The sequence below is a fragment of the Cannabis sativa genome, chromosome 4 (assembly GCF_029168945.1).
Source record: "Cannabis sativa cultivar Pink pepper isolate KNU-18-1 chromosome 4, ASM2916894v1, whole genome shotgun sequence".
NCBI classification, from domain to species: Eukaryota; Viridiplantae; Streptophyta; class Magnoliopsida; order Rosales; family Cannabaceae; genus Cannabis; species Cannabis sativa.
In genome coordinates this window covers 38,149,066-38,155,065 of record NC_083604.1, presented here as the reverse complement: position 1 = coordinate 38,155,065, position 6,000 = coordinate 38,149,066, and positions in this window count along the sequence as shown.

Below are 6,000 nucleotides of genomic sequence, written 5' to 3'. Positions count from 1 at the left end.
AACTTTTGGTTACTCCATATGAATGGTTTTAACCATGGTAGTTCTCTTGGCTTTGCTTCTTAGTTCCTTATTCTGACAATCCATTACTTGTTTAAACTAACAATGGATTTTCATCACAAGTGTCTTCCAAGTCATAACAGGGTGAGTTCCTTGAAACCCTCCCACTACGAAGAGGTACCGTGACTTTTTGTCTAAGAACATAAGTGGAATTATCCTCTTCAGTTGTGTGAAGACAACAGAGGCAGTGAGACCACCTTATACAGAATAAGATGATAGAACACTTTTGGAATCAAGAAAAAAATATCTCCTTTATTTGCTACTTTGTTTTTCAGACTTAGTCATTTTCTTAGAAAAGTAGTAATTGTTTAAACAAACACTTTCTTATCTAATGACTATGGGATGGTCCACCCCTAATCACTTAGAATAGCTAACAAACATGCAAACCTTAGTTAACAATTCTAGCTTTTCTTAAGATCACGATTAGGTCATCCATGAATCTAGTAATGGTTTATACTAAGTACACAACCATTCCATCATTCTGAAATTTTTCTATCACTAGGGTATATCCTTAGAAGGACTTAGGCAACGACTAGTAACTAATTATAGACCTTATACTATCATCAATATGCAAATCAAATTTTTGGAGAGGTAAGTTTGGATATAATTCAAAAAATCAACTTAATGATCTTTGAACTGCATATCTACCAAATATTTCTCCACCCTTATCAGTTCGCAAGATCTTTAACCACTTAACTTAATGGTTTTTCACCATTGCTAGAAATTCATGAAATTTTTCAAACATTTCAAATTTCTTTTGCATAAGGTAAAATCTAGAGTGATCGGCTTAAGAATATAACCAAAACTCATATCCACCCCTGAATGTACATCCATCTTTGAATGAAATGAACTTACTTTCAGTGGATATAGGCATATTGACAATTTGCAGAGAAGGATCTTGTCAAAACCACTATGAACAAGATACAAATGCCATAGATTTATAAAAATGTGGTTGTGTCTTTTGATGACTTAGGTTTAGTTACATCAAAGAGTTCTTAGAATAGTCTAAGTGGATTCGGTCACAGAATATTAAACTCACATTCCTTACATTAACATACAGTTTGGATCCATTGATAGAAAATGGATACTAAAAACTTGTGAAAGTTGAGCTGTATTGTATTCTGGAAATAGAAATTAAAAAAATTTATTTGGAATCTAAAATTTAAAGTCAAAGACTTAAATTTACACCAAATATACATGAGCAATTCTTCTTTCTTGGACCACCACTACTAATCTAACTCTAAGTCTGATTTGCCTAAAGTAATCATATACAAGTAGGAGTTATCTAAGATTGAGGATTTATATCATTTCGGGATAGAATGTCGGGAATATAATCAAATGCGCCATTCAAATTCTTAAGAGAAAATAGAATGACATTATAACCAAATGATTTATAAACCATTCATCCAATGACATATTATTTAAGCTAAGAGGAAAAATTAAAGGATAATTTCGAGTTTTAAATAAGAATCCAACGATGTCCCGATTAGGGAGAGTCAAAGTTATTCTTACTTTTATAAACTTCTTCATTGTCTCATATTGTAAATACTAGTCTAAGGTGTCATCTATTGATGAACAGCTAGATGTTGCAAAATTCACTAACTTATTAATTCTTCGTTGAATCCACGCATAGAACTTAGAATTGCACTCTCAGTATATAGAATGTTCTATATGTTCCACCATATAGATGCATCATTAGTTATCCATTGTTATAATCCTAATGTGATCAATGATCCTCTATATGAATGATCTACACTGTAAAGGGATTAGATTACCGTTACACCCTACAATGTATTTTATCCTTAAAACACTTGACCCCGTATAAATGATATTTCAGCTTATGTGAAATGAGTACTCCACCATTTATGTTCGTTTGGTCAAGCTTGAAGGAGATCATCCTTTGCTTACTATTCGCCAGATAGAAGCTATAGATTCCATGTTTATGCTAGCGCTCGCACTCAATTGCACTACCGTGTTCCCAAAATGTACATATCACCCTGACCTAAAAGTAGGCTTAACTAACAAATCAAAGAACACAAATAGCCTTTCAAGATTGAGCCTAATCATAACAGGATTAAGAACATTTGATCTAGGATCAACTAGGCGATATTGACTTGAATAGATATCACGGTAAGTTTAATAAATCTAAGTCAAAGTTCAATATCGGTCCCTTCCGATGCATATAAACTCTGTTGTAGATTATCATATCAGTAAAACCCTATGTCTGATAAATCTAGGAAACTTTATTCACATAGTCATGTTTACTTTCCAATGTGTTGACGGCACAATAAACAGGATCAAGTATGTGAAAAGGGTTTCAGATGAATTTATACATTATGTACATATAATCATGAAATAAATCATGTGAACCATGCAACATTAAATGTTATTTCTGATCTATATTGATAAGTAAATCTGATTATATTGAAATGAGTTTTATTTAGGGCATAAAACCCAACAAACTCCCACTTGCACTAATATAAAACAAAAAGTGCGTTTCAAATAATCTCACCACCTCGATATACAAATCAAGTGTAGTAGTAGTAAACTCCTCGTAATAGGATCTGAAAGGTTTAATTAACCACAACCTTTCCTCCACTATTACTCTTCCTTAATCACAAAATCATTGATAATGTGAAATTCCTCTCTATATGTCTACTCTCTTGGGATACTGGATTCTTATACCTTTGGCAACTACTTTTGGTTAATCAGGAAATTAACACTAGTAGTTTAGGCAATTTGGAATGGTGCCAAAAATGTATAGAACTTTCCTTAGACTGAATAAGTACCTTTCTTGTAACTTTAACATTCAGTCCCTTCCTGGTAGACCTAGAGACTTCAGATAGGTTTTTACACTTCTCCAAAATCACTGTTCCACCCCCAGAGTAACCACCATCTTATCAGAAAGATTTACTAGCACAAAGGCAAATTTCGAAATCTAATATGGTGTAGTCTAAGAGTTTTAAACACACCTTTATAGACTAACATATAGTTCCTCTTCTTAATCTTAAGATTTACTTGATTGTCTTCCAATGTTCTTCTCCTGGATTAATCTGATACCTACTCATTACTCCCACTTAACAGCAGGTGTTTGGTCTAAGGCATACAAAAGCATATCTAAGACCTCTCACTGTTGATTTAAGAAATTCTTTCATGGCTTTATCTTTTCTGGAATAGTTGAGACTTTTCCTTAGATAAATAAAATCTATGTCTAAGAATTGTGAAGCTTCTATAGATTGTTGTTAGAAAGAAAAATGCTTCAGCATCCTACTAAAGTAAGTTGCTTGCAATAGAGTAAGTAATTACCAGGTATACCACAAGCCATAGGTTTAGATAAACGTAAACCTATAATACTAGGAACAGGAAGTTTGTTAAGTCCATTGAATAGACTTATCAACTAAAATTTCCTTTTATGTCCTTGTAATAGAAAACTTTAGGTTATTCCATGTGAATGGATTAAACCATAGTTCTATTGGCTTTCTTCTTAGTTTCTTATCTTGACAATCCATTACTTGTTTAAACTCACAATGGATTTTAATCACTAGTGTCTCCCAAGTCATAAGAAGGTGAGTTCCTAGAAACTCTCCCACTACGACAAGGTACCGTGAATTATGTCTAAGAATACTAAATGGTATTAACCTCTTAGGTTGTGACAAGACAACAGAGGCAGTGGGATCATCATATGTCAAATAAGATGATAGAACACTTTTGGAATCAAGAATTAAATATCTCCTTTATTTGCTACTTTATTTTCAGACTTAGTCATTATCTTAGAAAAGTAGTATTTGTTTGAACAAACACTTTCTTATCTATTGACTATGGGATGGTCAACCCCTAATCACTTAGAATAGCTAACAAACCATGGTTAACAGTTCTAGCTTTTCTTAAGATTTTGATTAGGTCGTCCATGAATCTAGTAATGATTTACATTAAGTACCCAACCATTACATCATTCTGAAATTGTATTACCATAGAAGGATTTAGGCAACGACTAGTAACTAATCATCAATATGCAACTCGAAATTTCTGGGGAGGTAAGTTTGGATATAATTCAAAAATCAATTTAATGATCTTTGAACTGCATATCTACTAACTATTTCTCCACCCTTATCAGTTCGCAAGATCTTTAACCACTTACCTAAATGGTTTTAACCATTGCTAGAAATTAATGAAATTTTTCAAACATTTCAAATTTCTTTGCATAAGGTATAATCTAGAGTGATCGTTTTAAGAATACAACGAAAAACTCATATCCACCCCTAAATGTACATCCATCTGCAAATGAGATGAGCTACTTTCAGTAGATATAGGCATATTAACTCTTTGCAGAGATTGATCTTGTCAAATCCACTATGAACAACATACAAAGGCCATAGATTAAAAAAATGTGGTAGTGTCTTTTGATGACTTAGGTTTAGTTACATCAAAGAGTTCTTAGAATACTGCAAGTGGATCCTGGTCACAGAATACCTAACTCATATTCCATACAGTTTTAATCCATTAATAGAAGATGGCTATTAAACACTTGAGAAAGTGTAACTGTATTGTATTCTGGAATTAGAAATATAAGAAAATTTCTATTTGGAATCTAAAATTAAAGTCAAAGACTTAAATTTATACCAAATATTATGAGTAATTCTATCTTGGACCACCAATACTAATTTAACTCTAAGTCTGATTTGCCCATAAAGTAGGAGATTTCTAAGATTGAGTATTTATATCAATTGGGAATAGAATTTCGGGATTATAATCATATGCGTCATTTAATTTCTTAAGAGAAAATATAAAATGACATGAAATGATTTATAGACCATTCATCCAATGATATGTTTTGAAGCTAATTCGAAATGAATAAGCTAAGAGGAATTAGGATAATTTCGTTTAAAATAAGAATCCAACGATGCTTCGATTAGCGAAAGTCAAAGTAATCTTATTTATACAATCTTCTTGTTTCATATCGTAAAAATACTAGTCTAAGGTGTCATCAATTGATGAACAGCTAGATGTCGCATATACAATATTTATCTTTCGAGATCTAACATTATTATGTATGTCTAATGGTGAAAATCCACTAGGGATTTATCTCATTAGATAAACAAGCCAAGTTAGACCAACAATGAAGATTCGAAATTAAACTACAACTTAATAACAGAAAATAACATGGTTCAATATAAATTCATACACAATTCAGAAATTATAAGCATATAGCAAGTAGGAATGACAAGTGAAAATACTAAACCATACAATCCTAAATAATTTCTAAGGTTTTCAACAAACTGATATCAGTGTCCCGTTTAGGCGAGAGTCAAAGCTACCATTCATTGAATAGAGTTGTCAGCTCGTCTAAAATGTTAAACATTCTAGCAACCTTTTATTCGATCAAGATTGGAATTCAGCGTTGTCCCGTTTAGGCGAGAGTCAAGGCAATTCTATCTTATGAGCTTCCACCATTGTTTCATAATTTGCAAGTCAAGTATGGTCGCCACCATTAGGGTGATCCATACCATACAAAACACTTACAAACTACTTATCATTCGAGATTAAACGGTGCGAAATTGCTAATGAACGTTCCTCCATTAGGGAGGATTACTCACTAAAACAAACGTGGTGTAAAACCCACAATGGAGATCGAATGTCTTAATAATAAAGCTCATTATTTAAAAAAAGAGGTTTATTTTCTTTGATTCTCTTTATTTAATCTATTTATTTTAAATATATATTTTTTTAATTAAAATTTTCAATTTAGAATGAAAAATTCTAAATATAAATTTTAATTTAATATTTATAAATTTAACTTAGATGGATATGAAAATAACATGAATTATTTTCATCTTAGTAATAATTTCCAATAAATATTTAGAAAAATATTCAATTTAAGTTGTTACAAAATTAATTTAAATTAATTTACAACTCAAATTTAATTTTCTATAAATATATATTGCA